This window comes from Canis aureus, chromosome 8 (genome assembly GCF_053574225.1).
Source record: "Canis aureus isolate CA01 chromosome 8, VMU_Caureus_v.1.0, whole genome shotgun sequence".
Lineage (NCBI taxonomy): Eukaryota > Metazoa > Chordata > Mammalia > Carnivora > Canidae > Canis > Canis aureus.
The window spans coordinates 28,443,151-28,466,441 of NC_135618.1; the positions used below are offsets into that span (position 1 = coordinate 28,443,151).

At 36.7% G+C, this 23,291-nt stretch overlaps 1 protein-coding gene and 1 pseudogene across 1 annotated transcript in view; both read left to right on the plus strand.

Annotated features, from left to right (window-relative positions):
- Positions 1–23,291, plus strand: part of SLC30A7 (solute carrier family 30 member 7) — a 91,091-nt gene that overhangs the window by 43,635 nt on the left and 24,165 nt on the right. The gene's annotated exons all lie outside the window — the stretch shown is intronic.
- On the plus strand, positions 1,562–12,752 carry LOC144318169 (small ribosomal subunit protein RACK1 pseudogene; annotated as a pseudogene).

A 23,291-nucleotide genomic window follows, 5' to 3' on the forward strand; every position in this document is an offset into this window, starting at 1 on the left:
CCAGGGTCAGGGTCCCTTTCAATATAGTGTTTTAAGCAGCCACAACCAACCAACTACAGTTGGCTTTCAAGATAAAACCTGTTGGGGACACCTGGATGCCCTGGGCTCAGTGGTTGAGTGTCTGCCTTCAGCTCAGGTCGTGATTCCGGGATCCTGGGATGGAGTCCCGCATCGGTCTCCTTGCAAGGAGCCTGCTTCTCCCTCTGTGTCTCTCATGAATAAATAAATAAAATCTTAAAAAAAAAAAAAAAGATAAGATCTATATATCATCCATATCTAAGTCTTACTGGTCTGTTTATAAAGGTTTTTCTTACTAGTTTACATAAACATAGTTTCTAATTCATATAATTCGATTCTTTCTCATTATTGTTAGACTTTTTTATGTGTTGTTTTCCTTTGTTCTGATGGCAAAAGTAATACATTTGACTGTAAAAGACTCAAAACATTACTGAAATGTACAACTTATCTATTGAAATGTTCTCATAATCTCACCTCTTAGAGATAAACCAGGAAACTTTAACCATACCTTAAAATCATTCAAGAAATGTTTTAGTGCATACTCTGTGCTAGACAGTAAACAACATAGGCGAATACCCAACCCCTGTGGAGCTTATATTCTAATAGAGGTTATAGTCAATAAAGCAGATGAACACACAAATAATATAATGTGGTGGTGAATTTTATGAAGCAGGTAAGGGAGTGTTATTTTAGAAGGGCTTGGAAAGTCCTGTGCATAAGGTGACATTTGAACAGAGCCTTTAATAGTGAAGGAGAGGGGCAGGAGACTGTTCACAGGAAGATTAGAAGGTAGGGAACTTCAGATAAACCCACTAAGGTGGGAACCTGCCTGGCATGGGTAAGGAGCAGTGAGGAGGGCAGGGTCGCTGAAGTGCCATACAGGGCAGAGTGTAGAGTATCTAGAGTTCGGGGAGAAGGTTGGAGTGGAAGATAAACTCTTGGGTGTCACCTGCTTATGTATGGTACTTAAAGCCATGAGATTGGATGAGTTTTCCCAGAGAATGAGAACCCGTAGAGAGGAGAAGCAGTCTGAGGACTGAACCTTGAAAGGTGAGGCACAGGAAGTAACTCCATCCAAGGAGAGTGGCCAGTGGGTGGAGGAGAGACGCAAATGCACATTGTCGTAGGAGCCCAGTGCAGAAAGTGTTTCAAACAGGAAGGAGTGATCAATCCTGTTAAATGCTGCTGTGACTGGTAATTGTAACTTAGACAAGACGGTCAGAAGGATAATGAAAAGGAAAGCCTGTTCAGAGGAGCTGCAGGAGGGAACGGGAAGGAAAGAAATGGGGGTAGTAGCAACTGTAGTCAACTTGTTAAGGCCTTTGCTCTAAAGGGCGCAATGTGATTGCCTGCCAGCGCTGACAGCCCACTTTGAGGCTTGCGGTCATAAATTTAAAGTGAAAACCACTAGCACTGTTGTAGGTTTTTCTCTGGTCTTGCTCAGCTACTTGATAAAAGGTATGGCAGAGACAGAGAGATTCAGCCGGTTTGGGGTTTCCTCAGAGGAGCACTGACAGAGTGAGAAAGGAGCACAGCAGGGGTCATGGCTGTGGAAAATGGAGATTTAAAGGTGGTAGTAGATGCTGAAAAAGGAGAAAAGTGAGAGTTAGCAGCAGGTCGGAGTTCTGGCAGAAGGATGAGTAGAACGAGTAGGGATGTGCACAGATTGGGAGGGGCCTGCACTTGGCATCTGCTGGTCTCAGGTGTGGCGGCAGGGGTGGATCCGGGTAAACGCCTCAGACAGGCCAGGTGTGCTGGATGGACTGCCCACATGGGTGTGTAAACCTAGAGTAATGAAGAGGGTGGAGGTGGAAAGAGAATAAGCCCACAGCCCCACTCGTTAGGGATGGAGCAGAGCTAGCTAGAGTCCGCGCTGGAGTCAGGATGGGGGGAGCTTGGAATAATCCGCCTGCCCAGGCTTTAAAGGAACTATGTTTTGGGGGTGGAAGTCAGAGGAGCAAAGATCTGGAAATAGTAGTGATAAACATCAGTAGAGACAAATAGTAGTGAGGACGTTTACCTGACCACAAGCTCTAGCAGTACGTGGAGTGTGGGAGAGAAAGCAGTGCTGTAGAGACAACAGTGTCCTCAGGCAGTAGCCAGTTTTCAGGAACAGCATGATCATGTTATGGCTATTCAGCAAGGAAGCTGAGGATTTAACGAAAATTATGCACTTAAGAGTATCTTTTAAATTGTGGAAATAATTATATCGACAAAGAAACTTGGTATAGAAAAAGGATAAGAGAAAAATTACTCATAGTTCCACCAGCCAAGAGAACTATGTTAATATTTTTGTGGGTTTTCTTTTGGTGTTTTTCTTTTATTCATGAGCCCTTTTAAAGACACACACACACAATTTTCGTTTGCAGTATTATATAAAATTACACTGTTAAGAAAATTGTTTTAGTTTTTTTCCTGATACTATATAGTCATTACAGAAAACTAGGAAAATGATGAAAAAAGAGGTAAAGAAAAGTCAGTCTGGATCAAATCTAAAGGTCACATTACCACTGTTAATAGCATTTCTTTACAGTCATTTCTAGACTCTTATGTATTTATTTGTTTTTTACATTCAGTTTCTACTATATATGCTGATTGTTAAGCTTGGTCAGGATTAGAGCATTCAAAGGTTCTAAATGAAAAATAAAAGTACTTTAAGTCAGTAGAGTTTCAGAATGATTTATTAAGTAGCAAGTCTTTCATTCAATGATAGATAAAACAAAGGTTAAAAAAAAAAAGGTACAGGGCAACACATACAATGATTCATTATTACAGAGTCTATGTCTTAAGTATATATTTCCCATTACATGTATCAGGGGAAAATATCAGAGTGTGTGTGTGTGTGTGTGTGTGTGTGTGTGTGTGTATATATATATATATATATATATATATAAAATATATGCATGCATATGTGTGTGTGTATACATACATACATTATTTGGGTCTTTCTGGGTGGTGCCATTGTATTTTTTTTTGGGGGGGGGTGATATAGTTTTAAAATTGTGCTTCCTTCCTAACATCTCTAAGGCAAACCAACATTTATTTGGCAAATGCTGGCAAACCAACATTTATTTACTTATTTATTTTTTATTTTTTAAATATTTTATTTATTTATTCTTGAGATACCAGAGAGAGGCAGAGGGAGAAGCAGGCTCCATGCAGGGGGCCTAATGTGGGACTCTATCCTGGAACTCCGAGATCATGGCCTGAGCCAAAGGCAGACTCTCAACCACTGAGCTGCCCAGACGTCCTCATATTTTATTATTTAAAAAAAAAAATTAAGATTTTATTTATTCATAGAGATGCAGAAAGAGAGAGAGAGGCAGAGACACAGGCAGAGGGAGAAGCAGGCTCCATGCAAGAAGCCTGACGTGGGACTCGATCCACGGTCTCCAGGATCACGCCTTGGGATGCAGGCGACGTGAAGCCACTGCACCACCGGGGCTGCCCTATTTTTAAATTTTTACTTAAATTTAATTAATTGACATATAATATATTATTGGTTTCAGAGCTAGAGCTCAGTGATTCATCAGTCTTATATAACACCCAGTACTCATATTACATGCTCTCCTTAATGTTATATCACCCACTGACCATGTCCTCCCGACCCTCTTCCCCTCCAGAAACCCTCGGTTTGTTGCCTATGATTAAGAGTCTCTTATGGTTTGTCTCCCTCTCTGATTTAACCTTGTTTTGTTTTTTTCCTCTCTTCCCCTATGATCCTCTGTTTTGTTTTTTAAATTCCACATATGAGTGAGATCATATGATAACTATCTTTCACCGATTGACTTACATCATCTCCTCTAGTTCCATCCATGTCATTGCAAATGGCAGGATTTCTTTTTCTTTTCTTTCTTTTCTTTTTTTTTTTTTAATGTCTGAATAGTAGTTCATTGTATATACACACCACATCTTCTTTATCTGTTCATTTGTTGATGGACATCTGGGCTCTTACCATAGTTTGGCTATTGTGGACATTGCTGCTATAAACATTGGGGTGCAGGTACCCCTTTGGATCACTACATCTGTATCTTTGGGGTAAATACCCAGTAGTGGAATTTGTGTTGGAATGGAAAGTGAATTCATAACAGCATGCAGAAATCTGAGTAATTAGTTGTAGCTTTGAATCACACTGTGATTTATTTAAAAGTGGTGCCCTTTACATAGCAGCTTTTTGAGGAACCTCCATACTGTTTTCCAGAGTAGTTGCACCAGCTTTCATTCCCACCAACTGTGTACAAGGGTTCCCCTTTCTTTGCATCCTCGCCATGTCATTTCCTGACTTTGTTTATTTTAGCCATTCTGACTGGTGTAAGGTGGTATCCCATTGTGGTTTGATTTGTATTTCCCTGATGCCAAGTGATGTTAAGCATTTTTTCTTCATGTGTCTGTTGGCCATTTGTTTGTCTTTGGAGAAATGTCTCTTCATGTCTTCTGCCCATTTCTTGAATGGATTATTTGTTCTTTGGGTGTTGAGTTTGATAAGTTCTTTATGGATTTTAGATACTAGCCCTTTATCTGAAATATCATTTGCAAATATCTTCTCCCATTCTGTTGGTTGTCTTTTGGTTTTGTCGACTGTTTCCTTTGCTGTGCAAAAGCTTTTTATCTTGATGAAGTCTCAGTGGTTCACTTTTGCCTTTGTTTCCCTTGCCTTTGAAGCATGTCTAGCAAGAAGTTGCTGTGGTCAAGATTAAAGAGGTTACTGCCTGTGTTCTCCTTTAGGATTTTGATGGATTCCTGTCTTGCATTTAGATCTTTCATCCATTTTGAGTCTATTTTTTTGGGAAACCAACATTTCTGACTTTGTCTTAAAAACATAATTTTTTTAAATGGCGAGCAATAAAAAAAGTAGCTCCAAAGTACAAAAACAAAGACATTCCAGTTGTCTATTTTTATGTTAAGAAATCAAACTTAATTTACTTAAATGTTCCTATGATAATGAAGTATTTGTAAGCAGATCACTCAGAGGTTTTTTAAGTTGAGTAAGTTTGCCCGGTTAGCCAAAACTGATTTTAGGAAATAGATAAAAACTCTTACAGACTCAACAAAATAGAGTATATAAAGTCTTTACCTTTAATTTTTATATATATTTGCAGTTCACCACGAGCAAAAGAAATAATAGGACTCTACATGTTTTCTGGACCTAAATGTTCCTCAATTGAGAACATGCGTGGAAATAGACATCTCTTCCATGTAGATTGCCCCATGTTCCATTTTCATTTTCACAGTGAAAATGAGTTCTTAGAAAAAATTTTTCTCTCCACATTTTCTGCTATAGGCAAAGGATGCTTTAAATTGCTCAGTAGAACTGAGTTGTGCTGTGGATTTTGTTTCCCAATGAAAAGCAGGAGATCGAATATAACAGAGTATAATTTTTTTGTCTTCTGAAAATACATTTAAGAGATTTCAGAGTTGTTTTGCTCTTTTTTTTCCTTAGTATTTGTGTTGGAATGGAAAGTGAATTCATAACAGCATGCAGAAATCTGAGTAATTAGTTGTAGCTTTGAATCACACTGTGATTTATTTAAAAGTGGTGCCCTTTACATAGATCCTGTAGTGTGATTTTTGATTCACTTATGTAAAGGAGGAACCTATGCATGATGGGAAAAAATACATAAACAGGATGCAGAAATAAGCTTTGTTGCAGGTGTGGTATTTTTGAAGTTGTGCTAGAATTTTTTTTTTTTTTTTTTTATCAGTTTTCTACAACTCACCAGTTACCACCTTGTGGTGCTTTGTACCTTTTTACCATAATCATTTATAAATACAAAGAAAAACTTTTAAACAGAAGAAATTGTTTTGTTAGGAGTGAAAGTTTTTCAAGTAATATATTTATTTCTTATCATTTTGAAGGAAAAAATAGCCCAACTTACAGAGGCAAACTAAAGTACAGACTTTAGAAATGGTAGTAATGGTCGTAAGTAGAGATATGAAATGGAAAGAATATGCACTAATTAAAAGAAAATTTATATACTTGAAAATATAAATCATATTGTTAGTGAATATAGGTTTTGGAACAGATACTGATTTCGATAAATCTCATTGATTCTCTGGTTAAATAGACAATTACTTGTACATATATTAACTAAAAAATAGCATTTTTTAAACATATAAGAAGCTGCCATATCTTCAAATAGTCATATATGAGGATTATGGAGGTTTTTTTTTTAAAAAAAGGTTTTCCCTAATAATTTCCTTTATGGCTCATCTTTCACTTTCAAATGGTTATAATTTATGAACTATATTTCTTGGGTAAAGTAAGCAGTTTCTTAAGATTTTAACTTGTTTGTATATGTGTCTATACTGTAAAACAAATGGGAACATCATTGTATAGTAACTATTTCTTAATCATACATAAGACTATCATAGTGAAAGCATTTATAAATACTAATTAGTCTAATAGCCTTTCTCACCCAGCATTCTGGGAGAGAATTCCTAAGGCATTCATTTGTTTGTAAGTATTAACCTCGCACCTGTGCATTAGAAAAGTACTGGTTATGTTACCATCCTTGGTGGCATTCAGAAGTAGTCACTCAAACTATTTTGTGTGTTTGGTAGTTCAGAGCATGAATACTAGTTAAGAAAGGGTGGCAAGAAGGTCTTAGAAATATTGGAAAGAGGGTGCCTGGGTGACTCAGTCAGTTAAGCATCTCCCTTTGGCTCAGGTCATGATCCCCAGGTTCTGGGATTGAACTCTGTGTTGGGCTCCCTGTCAGTGAAGAGTCTGCTTCTCCCTCTCCCTCTGTCCCCCTCCAACCCCCCTAGCCCATGAGCCTAAAAGAACTCATGCTCTCTTTCTCAAATAAGTAAAATTTAAAAAAAATAAAAAATACTGGAAAGAACAGAGCAAATATGGTAATGTGTTAGTGATCATTAGCATTTTGAACAAGAGAATATTTGAGACTACTTTAGACAAGAGAGTGAGACTTAAAAATTTGAAAAAAGATTATTCTTTTAATCAAATCTATGGTTTTATTTCTGTAAAACTCATGAAAATAATGGAAAAATTATGACAAGCGTAATTTAGTACAGTCACAGATGTAAAATTGGTGTACAATATTAATACTCATATATAACCAAAATCCAGTGTATGGTATAAAATGTGTAAAACCTGTGTGAGGAAGTTTTTAAACATTTCTAAAACACACAAATGGACTTTACTGAGCCTCTTTTGTTTTTGAAGAATCAACATCATAAACATGTTAACTCTTACATTTATTTATAAACTTAAAACTATTTAAATAAAAGTACCAAGAGGTTTTTTCTGAAGGGTTATAGTGAAAGGTTATTTTATTTTATTTTAAAGATTTTATTTATTAAAAAAAAATAATAAAATTAAGATTTTATTTATTCATTCAGGAGAGACACACAGAGAGAGAGACAGAGGCACATGCAGAGGGAGAAGCAGGCTCCCCACAGGGAGCCCAATGTGGGATTCAGTCCCAGGACCCTAGGATCATGCCCTGAGCCGAAGGCAGGTGCTCAACCACTGAGCTACCCCGGGGTCCCAACAGTTGATTTTAAAGTTTATAAGGAAAAACAAACAAGCAGGAGGAATGCCCAGGAAAACCTTGGAAAAGAAAATATAAAATGTAAGGCCTTTATAATTAAAATAGTGAAGTGCTTGAAGAAGTAAACTAATGGAGCAGATTAGAAAGTCAGAAGTAGATTTATGTGCAAATACAAATTTAAGAACAAAAGTGGCATTTTAAATCAGTGAGGAAAAGATGGGCTTTCTAATAACTGGATAGCCATTTAGAGAAAGATAAATTTGGAACTGTAGCTCATACTATATATACTTGGGTGAATTCCAAATTGATTAGAGTTCTCAAAGTAAAATATGACACCTTGCTAATACTGGGAGAAAGCATGTCTGAATTGTTTTATAATATGAGAATATTAGAGGAATAACTATGGCTCAAAACCTAGAATCAGTAAGAAAAAAGAAGCATCAAAAGGGAAGTCCAGCTCTTTTTCCTCAGGAAGGTTGCAGTGAGAGCAGCTGTGGTGGTGGTCTCTGAGCTCTCCAACTCCACTCTTGTAGCCATAGTGACACCTGCACTCACCACTGCCATAACTGAGCAGATGACACTTCATGGCACCCAAAGTGCCACAACATTTGGGTAACCCAGGTCCCTACCACTCCCCAGTGATCCTGTCTGCCTCTTGAGATAAGACCATCATCATGTGGAAGCTGACCAGGAATGAGGCTAACTATGGCATCCTACAGTGCCCTTTAGGGTCATTCTCCCTTTTTTAGTGATGTGGTCAGCTCCTCAGATGGCCAGTTTGCCCTCCTAGGCTCCTGGGATGGAACCCTTCACCACAGGTACCACCGCATGCAGATTTGTAGGCCATACGAAGGATGTGCTGAGTATGGCCATCTTGGACAACCAGCAAATTGTCTCTAGCTCCTGAGATAAAACCATCAAGTTGTGGAATACTTGGACAGTGTGCAAATATACCATCCAGGATGAGAGCCATTCAGAGTGGGTGTCTTGTGTCTGCTTTTCACCCAATAGCAACAATTCCATCATTGTCTCCTGTGACTGGGACAAGCTGGTCAAGGTATGGAGCCTAGCAAAATGCAAGCTGAAGACCAGTCCCATTGGCTGCCTGAACACTGTGACTGCCTCTACAGATGGATCCCTCTGTGCTTCTGGAGGCAAGGATAGCCAAGCCAAGCTGTAGGACCTCAATGAAGGCAAGCACCTTCATATGCTAGATGGTGGGACATCATCATTACCCTGCGCTTTAGTCCTAACCTATACTGGCTCTGTGCTGCCACGATCCCCACCATCAAGATCTGGGACTTGGAAGGCAAGATCATTATAGATGAACTGAAATAGGAAGTTAGCAGTACAGGCAGCAAGGAAGAGCCTCCCACCTCCCCTAGTATACCTCTCTGGCCTGGTCGGCTAATGGCCAGACTCTGTTTGCCAGCTATATAGAGAACCTGTGGGAAGGTGGCAGGTGACCATTGCCATCCCCTAGAAGCATATGGCAGAGCTTTAGAAATAAAACATTGGCTTTCTGACTTTAAAAAACAAACACAATTGAAAGGGAAGTCGAAGGCATAATAAACTGGTAAGTATTTGCCACTTAGAACGTGAAAGGCTAACCTCCCTAATATAGAGAGAGCTCCCCCCCCCCAAAAAAAGTAAAAGACTAACAACTTGATAAACAAGTGGGCAAAAGTGTTAAGTTCATGTAGTTCATAGGAAAACAAATACAAGTGACTTTCATATAAAAGTAGTTTATCCTCACTCATAAAAAAGAAATGCCAATTAAAACTACATTGAGACAACAGCTTTCATCTACCAGGTGGATAAATACCCAAAAGTGTGTGTAATTTTTTTGTCAAGGCTATAGGTAAAATAGGCAGAACATTGCTGCAGAAATGAGGATGGTACTGTCCCTGCAGAAAGAATGTTGACATTATTTATCATACATAAATGTGCATTTATCTTTAATTAAGGAGGCCTACTTCTAGAAATATTTGTATCCTAAAGATGAACTGGAAAAAATATGAAAGGATATATTTATAAGGTCATTCTTTGTGGCTTTATTATAGCCCAAAATTGGATAGAACACAAATGTCTATCAAAGTTTTGTGCAGCCCTAAAAAAACAGGGTAAGTTGGGGGAAGAGAGGTGACATTGGCAAGACAGCAGAATAGGAAGCCCTAGATTATCTTTCCTTCATGGAGGACAGAAATTTAACACAGGAAAAATAACAAAATATTTCTGTAGAAATCCTGAAACCAGTTCCAAGGGTCCTGCACCCCAGGCTAGTGGTAAACCAACCATGTGGAGTCTTGGTAGGAAATATGACACTTTGTTCTCTCTCTAATTAGAGCCACTCCTACCCCCACCCCCCACCCCTGCACAGGGTGGAGTGTTTGGGAGGAAAACCCCAACTCCCACATTCTCCCTGGAAGAGGGAAAGGAGTTGAACATAACTTCAAGTGACTTTTGGGGGTTGCTGTCAGAGAGACAGTGTCTTTCTTTCTTGTATCCAAGTACTGATGGAAACAAGATACCGGCTGGCTTGGGCATCCCTGAGAACGTCCTGCGTTAGAGTCTGCAGTACCACAGACCGACACTAGATGGAACCCCAAGACTGGATTTACTATAGAGGAGATGGTTGCAATATTACAGACACGCACAAGGGGGAGCTCCTGAGTAGACGTGGACAAATCTCCAAGAGGACTTGCAAAAAAGCACAGAGGACACATACGCAGAAAAGACTTTTCTTTTCTCCAGAATCTCTAGCCAGACCGAGTAAAAAAAGTCATCCTTGTATGAAATCAGACTACAAAGTTGGGGAGTTGATTGATTCTTCAGATGTGCAAATACCAGGAACAAAAAATAAGACATATAAAGAAACAGCAAACTGTGATACATTTAAAGAAACAAATTAGATCTACAGAAACCAAATCAAAAAAAGGGCGGGGGATATAAATTCCCAGGTAAAGAATTCAAAATTACCATCATAAGGATACTTTTAATTAACTAAAAAGAAAGCATAGATAGACAACTAAACAAAATTAGGAATATGATGAAGGAACAAAATGAGAATAAGAACAAAGAGATAAAAACTAGGAAGAAGAGCTAAAAAGAAATTCTGGAACTAAAAAATAATAGTACTAAATTGAAAAATCCACTGGCAAGACTCAGTGAATTTGACCAGACAGAAGATAGGACCAGTGAACTTGAACACAGAACTTACAGAAATTACTGAAGCAGAGGAGTCAAAAACGAAAAATGAAGAAAGCCCAAGGGATTTATGCACAAGATGAACAATGAACAAATATGGGAGTCTCAGAAAGTGAGGAAGGGAAAGATTAAAGAACCTGTTGAAGAAATTTAACATTTGAGAAGAGAAATGGGTGTACAAATCAAGAAACTTAAAGAACTAGCATAAATCTAAAGAGGTGTACACTGAGATGCATCATAATTAAACTGTCAAATATCACATGTAGAGTGAGAATCTTGAAAGCAGCAAGGAGAAAACAACTTGTCACATGCCATGCTAGCCACAAAGAAAATGTCTATAGAACATACACAAAGGGAGATGAGAAGTGAATCAGAACATGTCACTACAGAAAATTCAAACACCAAGAGAGGAAACAAACAAAAAGCTATAAGAAAACAATGAACAAATGGTAATAGTAAGTCTTTTCATACCAGTAGTTACTTTAAATGTTAACAGATTAAACACATGTATTAAAAGACATAGGCTGGCCGAATGTATTAATAATAATAATAAAAAAAAACATGGGGTGCCTGGTGGCTCAATCTGTCAAATGTCTGACTCTTAATTTCAGCTCAGGTCATGATCTCAGAATTGTGAGATTTAGCCCCCTGTCCAGCTCTGTACTGGGTATGAAGCCTGCTTAAGATTCTCTCTCTCCCTCTGCTCCTTGCCCTCTAAACAAAACAAAAACAAAACATGATCCAGTTTTGTTCTGCCATAAAAGATGGACTTTAGATCCAAATTTACACAGACTAACAGTGAAAAGGTAGAAAAAGACATTCTGTGCAAACAGGAACCTAAAGAGAGTTCAGAGTGGCCATACTTCTATCAGACAAGATATATATATATCTTTCCACTCAATAACAGTAGACACATTTTTCTTGAAACATGGAACAATATCCCAGATAGACTACATGTTAGGTAACAAAAAAATAGTCCTAACATTTTAGAAGATTAAAATCATACAAAATATCTTCTCTGATCAAAATGTAAAGAAACGAAATCACTAGCAGAAGGAAAATATGAAAATGCAAAATTATGTGGAAATTAAATAATATATTCTTTAACAACCAGTGCGTCAAAGAAGAAATTACAAAGGAACTTAGAAAATATCTGGAGACAAAATGAAAACAAAAATACAACATATCAAAACTTACAGGATACAGTGAAAGGAGTAGTAAGAGGGAAGTTCATAGTGACACATTGCCCACATTAAAAAAAAAATCTCAGCATATCCACATGACTTTCTTTTATCTCATTTTAGTTTTGTGAAGAAAAAAAAATCTCAACAACCTAACTTTATATGTTAAAGAATTGGAAAAATAAAACTAAAAAACTAGAATGTTAGCAGAAGGAAGGAAATAAAGATTGGATCAGATATAAATGAAATAGAGAATAGAAAACATCAACAAAACCCAGAGTTGTTTTTTTTTTTTAAAAGATCAACAAAATTGACAAACCCTTCGGTAGACAAACTCTAAGAAAAAAAAAGATTCAAATATCTAAAGTTAGCAACAAAAGAAGAGACACTACAACTGATATCACAGAAATAAAATATATATAAGGAACTATAACGAACAATTATATGCCAGCAAATTGGAAAACTTAGAAGAAATGGATGTATTTCCAGAAACATCCAACCTACCAAGACTGAATCATGAAGAAAAAAAAATCTGAACCTACAACTAGTGAGGAACCAATAATTAAAGAATTGAAGCACTAATCAAAAACTTTTCAACAACAACAAAACACAGAACTGGATGAATTTACTGGTGAATTCTGAGTATTTAGAGAAGAATTAACACCAATTCTTTTTTCAGACTCTTCCAAGGAATTAAAGAGGAGAGGAGACTCTCAAACTCAGTCTGTGAGGCAAGAATGACCCAAGTACTGAAACCAGACAAAAACATGACAGGAAAAGAAAACTAGACCCCCCCCCCCAAAAAAAAAAAGAGAGAGAAAGAAAAAGAAAACTAGACCAATTATTTCTCATGAATATTGGCAAAAAAGTCCTAAACAAAATATTAGGCAAAATTAATTCAACAGCACGTTAAAAGGATCTTGCATCATGACCAGGTGGGATTTACACTTGGAATGTAAAGATAATTCAACATATGAAAATCAATCGATGTATAAAAAACCCACTTAACATCATACTCAGTAGGGAAAGACTGAAAACTTTTCCTCTAAGATCAAGTACATTGTGGGCACGTCCAATTTCAGAAAGACTGTTCACTGTAACTACTGAACTACTGTTCACTATAGTACTGAAAATTTTAGAGCAATCAGACAAGAAAAAAAAAAAGGCATATAAACTGAAAAAAGCAGAATTAAAATTTCCTGTTCACACATGACTTGTTCTTATATGTAGGAAATCCTAAAGACTCCATTAAAAAGCTGTTAGGACTAATAAAAGAATTTAGTGAAGTTGCAGAATCCAAAATCTACACTCAAAACTCAGTTGTGTTTCTATATACTAACAATGACTGATCTAAGAATGAAATTTAGAAAATAATCCCATTTACTGTAGCATCGAAAAGAATAAAATACTTAGGAATAAACTTCATCAAGGAAGTGAAAGACTTGTACACTGGAAACTACAAAACATTGCTAAAGGAAACCAAAGAAGATATGAGTAAAGGGAAAGAATCCTCTTGCTTATGGATCAGAATTTACTGTTTAAATGTGTATACTACCCAAAGTGATCTACAGGTTTAATGCAATCTCTCAAAATCCCATGGATGGCTTTTGCTTTAAAAAAAAAAAAAAAAAAATCTTAAGATTTGTATGGAATTTCAAAGGATGATGAATACCAATACAATCTTGAGAAAGAAGGCCTCATACTTCCTGATATCAGAACATACTACAAACCAACAGTAATTAAGATGGTGTGGTTCTGGCATAAAGATAGGTATATAGACCAATGTAGCAAATAGCCCAGGAATAAACCTTTCCATATATAGCCAAATTATTTTGACAAATTTATTTTGCCAAGGCACAGTGGGGAAAAAGGCAGGCACTTCTCTTCAAGAAATGGTTTTAGGAAAACTGGATATCCACAGGCAAAAGAATAAAGCTGGGCCCTTACCTTACACCACTTGCAAAAATTAACTCAAAATGGATTAAAGACCTAAATACATGATCTAAAACTGTTGAACTCCTAGATGAAAACATAAGGGGAAAGCTTCAGGACGTTGGGTTTAGCAGTGATTTCTTGGCTATGACCCTGAAAGACAGGCAACAAAATAAAAAATAGACAAATGGGACTTCATCGAACTTAAAAGCTATTGCTGTGTCATAAGAAACAATCAAGAGAGTAAAAAGGCAGCCTACGGAATGGGAGCAAATAATTGTAAATTATATAACTGATGAGAATTAATATGAAGAATATATTAGGAAAATCTACAACTTAAGCAAATAACAACAACAAATAATCCAGTTAAAAAATAGGCAGAAGATTTGAATAGACACTTCTCCAAAGAATGTATACAACTAGCCAGTAAGCATATGAAGAGATACTCAAACAGCACTAATCATTAGGGAAATTAAATTATTATGAGATATCACCTCATCCATCAAGACAGCCTTTATCAAAAGAATAGATAATATGTATTCATGAGGTTATGGGGAATTTGGAACTTTTGTGCAGTGTTGGTAGGAGTGGAATGGTACATCCATTATGGAAAATATGAATGTTCTTCAGAAAGCTAAGAGTAGACTTACCAGTAATCCCACTTTTGGGTATACATCTAAAAGAACTCAGAGCAGGAAATCAAAGAGATATTCACATTCCCAAGTTCATTGCAGCATTACTTTCAAGAGATAAGAGGTAGAAGTAACCCAGATGTCCAACAGATGAATGGATAAAGGAAATGTATATACATAACAGTTGAATATGAAGCAGTCTTTAAAAAGAAGGAAATGGGGGCACCTGGGTGGCTCAGTGGTTAGGCATCTGCATTGGGCTTTAAAAAATAAAAAAGGAAAAGGAAATGCTGCTACATGCTAAACATAGGTGAATCTTGACATTATGCTAAGCAAAATAAGCCAATCCAAAAGGGGCAAGTACTATATGAGCCCATTCAGATGAAATATGTAAAGTAGTCAGAATTATAGAATCAATGTAGAAAGGTGGTTGGGAAGGGCCAGAGACAGTGTTTAATGGGTATAGAAGTTCACTGTTACAACATGAAAAAGTTGTAGAGATCTTTTGCACAACATTAATGCTACCATTACTGAAAAATGTTTAAGATGGTAAACTTAGGTGTTTTATCATAATAATAAAAGAATAGGGAAGACCTCTATATAGTAATATGTGATTTTCAAGATATATTACTAAAAAAAAACTTTGAGGGAGTGCCTGGGGGGCTGAGTCAGTTGAATATCCGACTCTTAGCTCAGGCCTTGATCTTGGGGTTATGAGTTCAAGTCCTGTGTTGGGCCCAGCATGGAGCCCACTTTAAAAAAAAAAAGCAACACTTTGATAATGCAGCATGTGCATGCTATACAGGTGTATAGCTTAAGACGTGTAAAAGTAGCTCTGCTACCTTTAATATAAGCAGAAGAGGAGATACACATATAACATGCATGTTTTCTTACAAATTTCCAAAAGAAACTAGAAGGGTAAACCAAAAGCAAATATAATATGTTTACCTCTAGGCAGAGGGAAAGGATTAGAAGTGAGACTATGAATATTTTTTTTAAATATACTTTTGACTTTGGAATCATTGACATTTTTAGCCTTTAAAAAAATAAAATAGGGTGGGGGAGGGGTAAGTGAGATAAAGGGGATTAAGAGTACACTAATCACAGTAAGCTCTGAGTAATATGTAGAATTGTTGAAACACTATATTGTACACCTGAAACTACTATAACACTATGTTAATTGATTGGAATTAATATTAAATTTTTTTGAAATACAATTTTTATTGTTTTGTTATTGTAAGTTTTTAAAGGTCAAAACCATATTAAGTTGTTTCAACTCTGATACACTTATTCATACACTTTTTTTCCTTTTTTTTCACTTGCTGCCAAAAGAAAAAAAGAATAGTCCCTCTTGGTTTTTCAATTTTAATGTTCATTGCTAATTTGTGTGTAATTAATTTCTAACTCTCCTCCATTAGCTATAGCCTGCACTTAAGTTACTGTGTTCTTGTTTAATTAATCCTTAGAAAAACATGATTTCTACCCCTATCTCACCAACTAAGTATTTTCATGTAGTCAGTATCCAACGTAATGTAGCACTTAGAAACCTACCTTGAGATACTCAATAAAAAGTCTCTTCTCACAGTGCTATTTTAAAAGTTTAATTTGGGTAAACAATTTAATGAGGGTCCTTTTGCCTTAGCTTTGTATTTCTCGTGTTTGGTTTACTTTTCACAAACGTGAATTTGGAAGTTATCATTGAGGATGGGCCCTTCATGGTAACTAGGTGTCAGGGATTTGCTTCTATTCAAGTTTTGACAGTACCAATCAGCTCTCAGCTGGTGGAAAACATTTATATCCTTATTACTACTCCTCTTTTCCTGGGCTTTTAAATTTCTTTTTGGGGTCCAGGCTTCCTGTGCACTTTGAAGATCAGCTTTTCCTGTAAAGTCAAACCTCTCGTATAGGCAAATGTGCTCTGTGAGTACTAGCAAAGCCATGTTGGTGATTTCATTGGAAGAAATATTGTGCAGTGGTTAAGAGCATTTGCTAAAAGCAAGTGCCTGGGTTCAAATCCTGGTTTCACCATTTAGCTGTGTGACCTTGGGCAAGGCGCCTAAGCCTCTCTGTGCCTCAATTTTTCAACTTCAGAGTGGGGTTAATAGTAGTACCTACCTCATAATTTGTCATGTATGGAATAAATGGGTTAAGATATATAAAGTCTAGAACAAATTGGTTTAAAAAAAAAAATTGGGAAGCATTGTGTGTTAATTGCTTGCCTACCTTTCTTCCCAAAGGAATGCTTTTGGAAAGCAGGTACCACCATTCACTTAAATGGTCTCTCTGTTATGATGGTTAACATACCCTTTTTTCCCCCCAGTTAACTGACTTTCATTCCTTCATTATCAAGTGGGGAAAAAAGAGAGAAAAGAGGGAAAGAATAAAAAAATACAAATAGTTGGGGACTGCCTCCTTCATTTAAGAGGGCAGGGAAGTTGCTGCATATTAACGACGCCCCTTTGCTACTTGTCTCTGGTGTCCTTCATGGATGCAGGATTTCTTCAGAGGACCACACTCTAGAAGCAAAGCTCCATTACTATATGGTGAGGAAATATTATGGCTTCAACACCACATAGATTGAATCAGTTACACGTAGATCCTTCTTTAACTCACACTAGACAGATACAGTTTAGCCCAGATTCCTAATAACCTTGTTGAACCTAGAGATTAATCAGCACTTTGGTTCCATTCCTTTTGGATTTTTCTTACTGAACTCAATGTCTTTTTGTTCTGAGTTAAAACTTCTGATCATTGAAGCTATCTGAATGATAATTAATTTGATTTTGATAGTTGTGATAAATATTTCTTGCCATCTTATCTGGTTTTTCTAAGCAAGATCCTGTGTCTTCACCTCTGTACTGTTTTCAAAATACAAATTTCCTTAAAGAACTTCATCTCCTGCTTTTGTCCATTCTGCAACTGCATTCACATGGGTTGTAGAAATAGTGAGGAGGATCTTCCAGGTCTCATTATCTTTTTAATACAAGTGTTACCATATTTAATTCACAAATAATGTGAATTTATTCCTGCACAGTCTTCTCAAAACTAGGTATTTTGTGGCTCTTTTTGCCCTCTTACTTCATTGGTTCCATTGTCTCTTCCCAGTTCTTACCTCTTGACAAGACATCAGTGTAAATTTGCATTCATTTTTTTATCTGCACCTTTGTTCATTATGGCTGCATCATAGATCATTTAATCAATTCTTTCTTACATTGCTGGTGTGGTTTTAGTTTCTTATTCATGAGAATGAAGAAAAGAGCCTTTATAACATAAATCGCAAATCAAGTATTGGGAATGATGATTGCTTCTTCCTAAGCAATTCTTTCTCACTTGTACTTGAACAGAGGATAAGATACTATTGCTTCTATCTGTTAGGAATTCTTTTGGGGAGTGACTAAATTGAGGGAACCTTTATTGTTTTGTTATTTAGCTGTTACTTTGAATGGTTGAAAGTCCTATCAAACAAAGGCTGTTCTGTATTCTTAAAATCTTCCACTGTGTTTGAAATTTTAAAATAGATTATACATTCAGCAGACATATGCCAATTACTTATTAAAGTCCAAGTCCTGTGCTGGGCACTGGGAATAACAAGAACCATGACATGATCTCTGACTCTAGAAGACTTAATCATGATGAGACACTGTAGCGTAGTGCAGAGATCTTTAGCGTTGGAATTGGCACATCCAGCTCTGCCTCTTGCCAGTGTGTAACAAAGAGCAAGTTGTCTTAATCTCTCAGAGATGGTTTTCTCTTCCATCAAATAAGAGAGTTGGCCTAAGTATCTCAAAATCTTGCCTATATCTGACATTCTGTCATTTCAGAATGGGATGTTTTCATTAAGGTTCCTTAAGGCTGGTGTGAAGATCAAATAAAAAATTTATAAAGCACTTTAAAAACTATTAAGTGTTGCCTAAACAAAGGCATTGCTAATTATTTACTAATTTGACATTATTTACTAGTGCTTTTGGTCCAAAGTCCAGACGCATTAGATGTTATACCGAAGTTCCAGAAGTTTAAGGAAAAGGAGGACCTTTTCATGACTTTGGCTCTGAGTTCTGGGGGTATTTTTATGGTATCTGATTATCACCATTATTGGCAAAAGTAGATACTCTGTAAATGTGCATTGATTTAAACCATAGGTTTTGAAACTCAGTATAAATATAAGGTAAACCACAATCCCTGTGGTTTGGAGTTCTCTTCTATATTAGCCCCACGCTGGGCTTGGTCTCATAACTCTGAGATCATGACCTGAGCTGAAATCAAGAGTCAGGACCTTAACTGACTGAGCCACCCAGTTGCCCCTGCATTATAATTCTTGAAATTCTGGGTTAATATAGGTAATTGTTCATCGCTATGAAATAATTGTATTTGTGCAAATATGACTGCATATTTATAGCTTGCCATTGGACTACTGTGTCTAAATGTATATTTCAACTTTGGGTCACTTTTCTTTGGCTTTTTGTCCACTGAACATTTTCAAGTATATGACATATATCAGACCTTTGAATTTATGGGTTCTTTAAGAAGTACAACTATCTTTTTCTAGGTTCATAGATTGCAAGAATCCCTAATAATATGGAGAAGGACTGAGCCCATAAGCCAATTTAAAATGTAATCATGTTTTAATTATTATAAGAGATGTTTATTCTCAGATATAAGTAGTAGTTTCAGCTCTCTGAAATTTTTTATTGCTAAGCATTATAGTTATCACTAGTGTGTTCTTCAAAAGTTTTCATATGTATGCCCTTTTCTTTTGTTTGGCTTGTTCATAATTACTGCTAGATAATTTACTGTTGAAATGGTGAGACTTTCACTAAAAACTACTTCTAAAGTGAAATTTGAATATAGTTTCATTTGCAAAGTTACTGGCAATAAAAAGTAATAACTACTGCTTATTTAATCTGTTAGCATTTAAGCCTACATTAAGTTTATGTTTATGACTGTATGATTATAAATTTGATTTACCTTCAGCTTTTGAAGAATAAAACCATTACCCTGTTTTACTGGTAAACTCATATACCTAATGACTCATGTCTTTTATATATGCTAGGAAAATGGTGTTTCATTGTTAACGTTAGAATTGAGTTAGTCAACCAGAAGTGAACCTCTAATTGTTTCCAAATGCTTACTTTTTGGGTTTGGATGCAGCTCTAAGTGTTAGCTCAGTCAGGAATTTGCTAAGCTTGTCTTTTTCCCCATATCCTTTCATTATGGGTAGATAGATCCATGCTAAAATCTGTTTTATGATTTCCCATTACGATAGTTAATCAGAAAAATATGGACACAAACTCCTGAGCTAAACACAATTTTAAAAGGCAAAAATAAAGTTTCTGCAGGTTTCTTTTACATTTTTATGATCTTTGAAATTGTTATAGAAATTGACCTTGGTTCTAAATTGCGTATCACCATGAGACTTAGCAAGCACCTTTCTCCTTCCACCACAGTTTCATGACCACAGTATCGTTATAGCTGAAATCCTTGCATAATTTCAGAAGACAAAGTTAGACAGAATTAGTGTGACACATCAGTGTGCTTTCATGAAATGCTTGCTGCTGTTAAATGTAAACATTTTATTAAAATCCTACTCTTTAAAAAAAAAAAAAGAAGAAGAAAAGGGGCAGCCTTGGTGGCCCAGCGGTTTAGCGCTGCCTTCAGCCTAGGACCTGATCCTGGAGACCCGGGATCGAGTCCCGCGTCAGGCTCCCTGCATGGAGCCTGCTTTTCCCTCTGCCTGTGTCCCTGCCTCTCTCTCTCTCTCTCTCTCTCTCTGTCTCTCGTGAATGAATTAATAAAATCTTAAAAAAAAATTTTTTTTCTACTGAAGCAAGCAACCATTTTGAATTTTATAATACAGCAAAATCAGTAAATACCTCATTGACCCTTACCAAAAAAATACACTATTCTAATTATTTCCTTATATCAGTTATGATATCTTTTATTTAGTTATTTTAAAATTAACTTTATTAAAATGTTTATTTGCATTATGATTCTTTTTTGTCGTTTTGTTTTTGAGAGAGAGCGCACACACAAAAGCTTGAGCAGGGGGGAGGGGGCAGAGGGAGAAATCTTAAGCAGACTCCTTGTACTTGCTGAGTGTAGAGCCCCAGACAGACTTGATTTCATGACCCTGAGATCATGACCTGAGCCAAAATCAAGAGTTGGAGACTTTAACCAACTGAGCCAACCAGGATTATGCATTACGATTCTTGAACTCAGTGTTAAAATGAATGATCTCTAAATTCCCTGTTAATTTTAATAGTTTGTTATCTGTGATCATGGAACTTCACCAGTTCTAGAATCTTCAAACTAAGGTTCACATGTGAAAATAAATTTTATGAGAAAAGGGAAAATATAGCTTGCTTGCTTGCTTCCTTCCTTCCTTCTTCCTTGTTTCCTTCCTCCTTCCTTGTTTCCTTCCTTCTTTCCTTCCATTTTAAACAAATGTGGTGTCAGGGAGTATCTGGCTTTAGGAGGCAACATACACAGAATATAGACATAAAAATTTGAACAAAGGTTTGGATAAGGGCAGCCTGGGTCGCCCAGCGGTTTAGCGCCACCTTCAGCCCAGGGTGTGATCCTGGAGACCCGGGATCAAGTCCCACGTCAGGCTCCCTACATGGAGCCTGCTTCTCCCTCTGCCTGTGTCTGTGCCTCTCTCTTTCTCTCTGTGTCTCTCATGAATGAATAAATAAAATCTTAGGGAAAAAAAAGGTTTGAATAAATTTATAGATGGTTCTGGATGACTTAAGAGACTATTAGGAGAATGTCCTTAAGGTTTGAAGGTTGATCTCTTCAAGGATTATTAAAACTTGGACTCAGTCATCTCTTTATTGTGTTTTAGCTCACACAAAAGTTAGAAAAATTAGACTGTACCTAGGTATTCTAAAATATTAGGTATTACAAAAGTTATGATACCCTTTTTTGATATATAAAAGTAACCTTTCATTTCCACATATATTCTTGCACTAGTATTCCTTGTAGTTTGACCATTTTTTTCTTATCAAATGAAAAATGAAGATGGAAGAAATTGCCTATTTAATCCACTTCCTTGTTTTACAGATGAGAAAACTGACGCTCTAGAAGGCTGTGCAATTTGTCCAGTTATTTAATGGCAGAATTAGAACCCAAGTATCATGTTTTCTATTTGAGTGCATTTTCCACCTCAGATATCTTCAGGCATCATTAGCAATTCCTTGGGATAAAGATTGAAAAGGAAATTATCAAAATAGTTTAATTTTTCTATATGCCTCCTAGACAGTCTTAAAAACCCCTCTATTTTCTCAAACTTTTTTCTTATTCTAGGAGGACCATTTTGGTGCTTCACTTTCTAAAAAGTACAGTAAGGAAGGTAGGAAAACATAAAAATTGTAAGTTAGATATAAAAACATTCCATGACTGATCCTTCCTTTTTCCTGAGAAATGATGGAGAGAGGAAAGAAAAATGTCATAATGGTTGAATTATACCTTGTGAAACTACCATCATGTTTTTCTTTGTCTTTTTTATAAACCCAGGGCATCCTTACCTGTATAATACCAATAGATAGGAACAAACGCAGCTCTTCAGGTCAGATGAAGGAATTACTGATATTCCTTTACTGTCAAATCCTTAATCCCACTTCCAGTTTCTATCCATTTCCTCATTTTTTTTCCCTCTAACATTACCATAGGTATCAGAATTTTTTTTTTTAGGAGCACAGAGAGGACATTTCATAAAGTTTGGAGAGCAGTTTGGGATCAGGAAATATATCCTAGAAGGGGTGACACTTGAGACTTTAAAAAAAGAATAGAAACCAGAGTAGGGCAGTTTAGGAACATTCTAGGCAGAGCTGACATCATGAACAAAGCATAAAAAGAAGGAACAGCCAAAAGTAAAGTGCAAATGTGTTTGTTTAGAGGGCTTAAAATATGGGACTCCTGGGTAGCTTCATTGGTAAAGCATCTGCCTTCAGCTCAGGTCATGATCCCAGGATTCTGGGATTGAGCCCCACATCAGGTTCCCCGGTCAGTGGAGAGTCTGCTTTTCCTTCTTCCTCTGAACCTACCCACTGCTTGTGCTCTTGCTTGCTGGCTCTCTCTCAAATAATCTTTTTTTAATCTTTAAAAAAGGGGGGGGGGGGGGCTTAAAATAAGAAGCGAGAATTGATAGGAAGGGCAGCTAGCTAGGCGAGGCAGATCTAAAAATATACCATTTTAAAGAGTTTACATTTAATCCCCAAGGTATTGAGGAGCTTTTATGGGATTTTTTTAATGGGGAAGGGATAGGATCAGATACTGATTTTAGATAGTCTAATAGTTTTATAAAGAATGGTTGTAGTCGTTACCTAAGGATACATAACAAATTATACAAAAACCCAGTAGCCAAAATAATAGGCCTTATCTTATAGTTTATCGTGGCTCAGGAACCTGCTCATAGCCAACAAGGCTCTCTGGCTCAGGGTCATTCATAAGGTGACAGCCAGGGCTACAGTCATTCCAAGGTTCATCTGGGAGAAAATCCACTTCTAAGCTCACTGAAGTGGTTGTTGAAAGTATTGAGTTCCTTTTGTGCTATTGGACTGAGGCTCTCCATTCCTCTCCAGAGGCATCCTGCAGTGCCTTGTCACTTGGGCCTCTCTGTAGAATACCTCAGAGCATGATAGCCAAGAGTGAAAACTAGAGCAGAGTGAACAAGATGGAAGGCAGAGTCTTTTAATCTGATTTTAGAAGTGTCATCATGTCACTTTCGCTGTACTTTTTTCTTTTTTTTTTTTTTTTGTACTTTTTTCATTAGCAGCAAGTGCAAGGTCCAGTCCACACTCAAGAGTAGG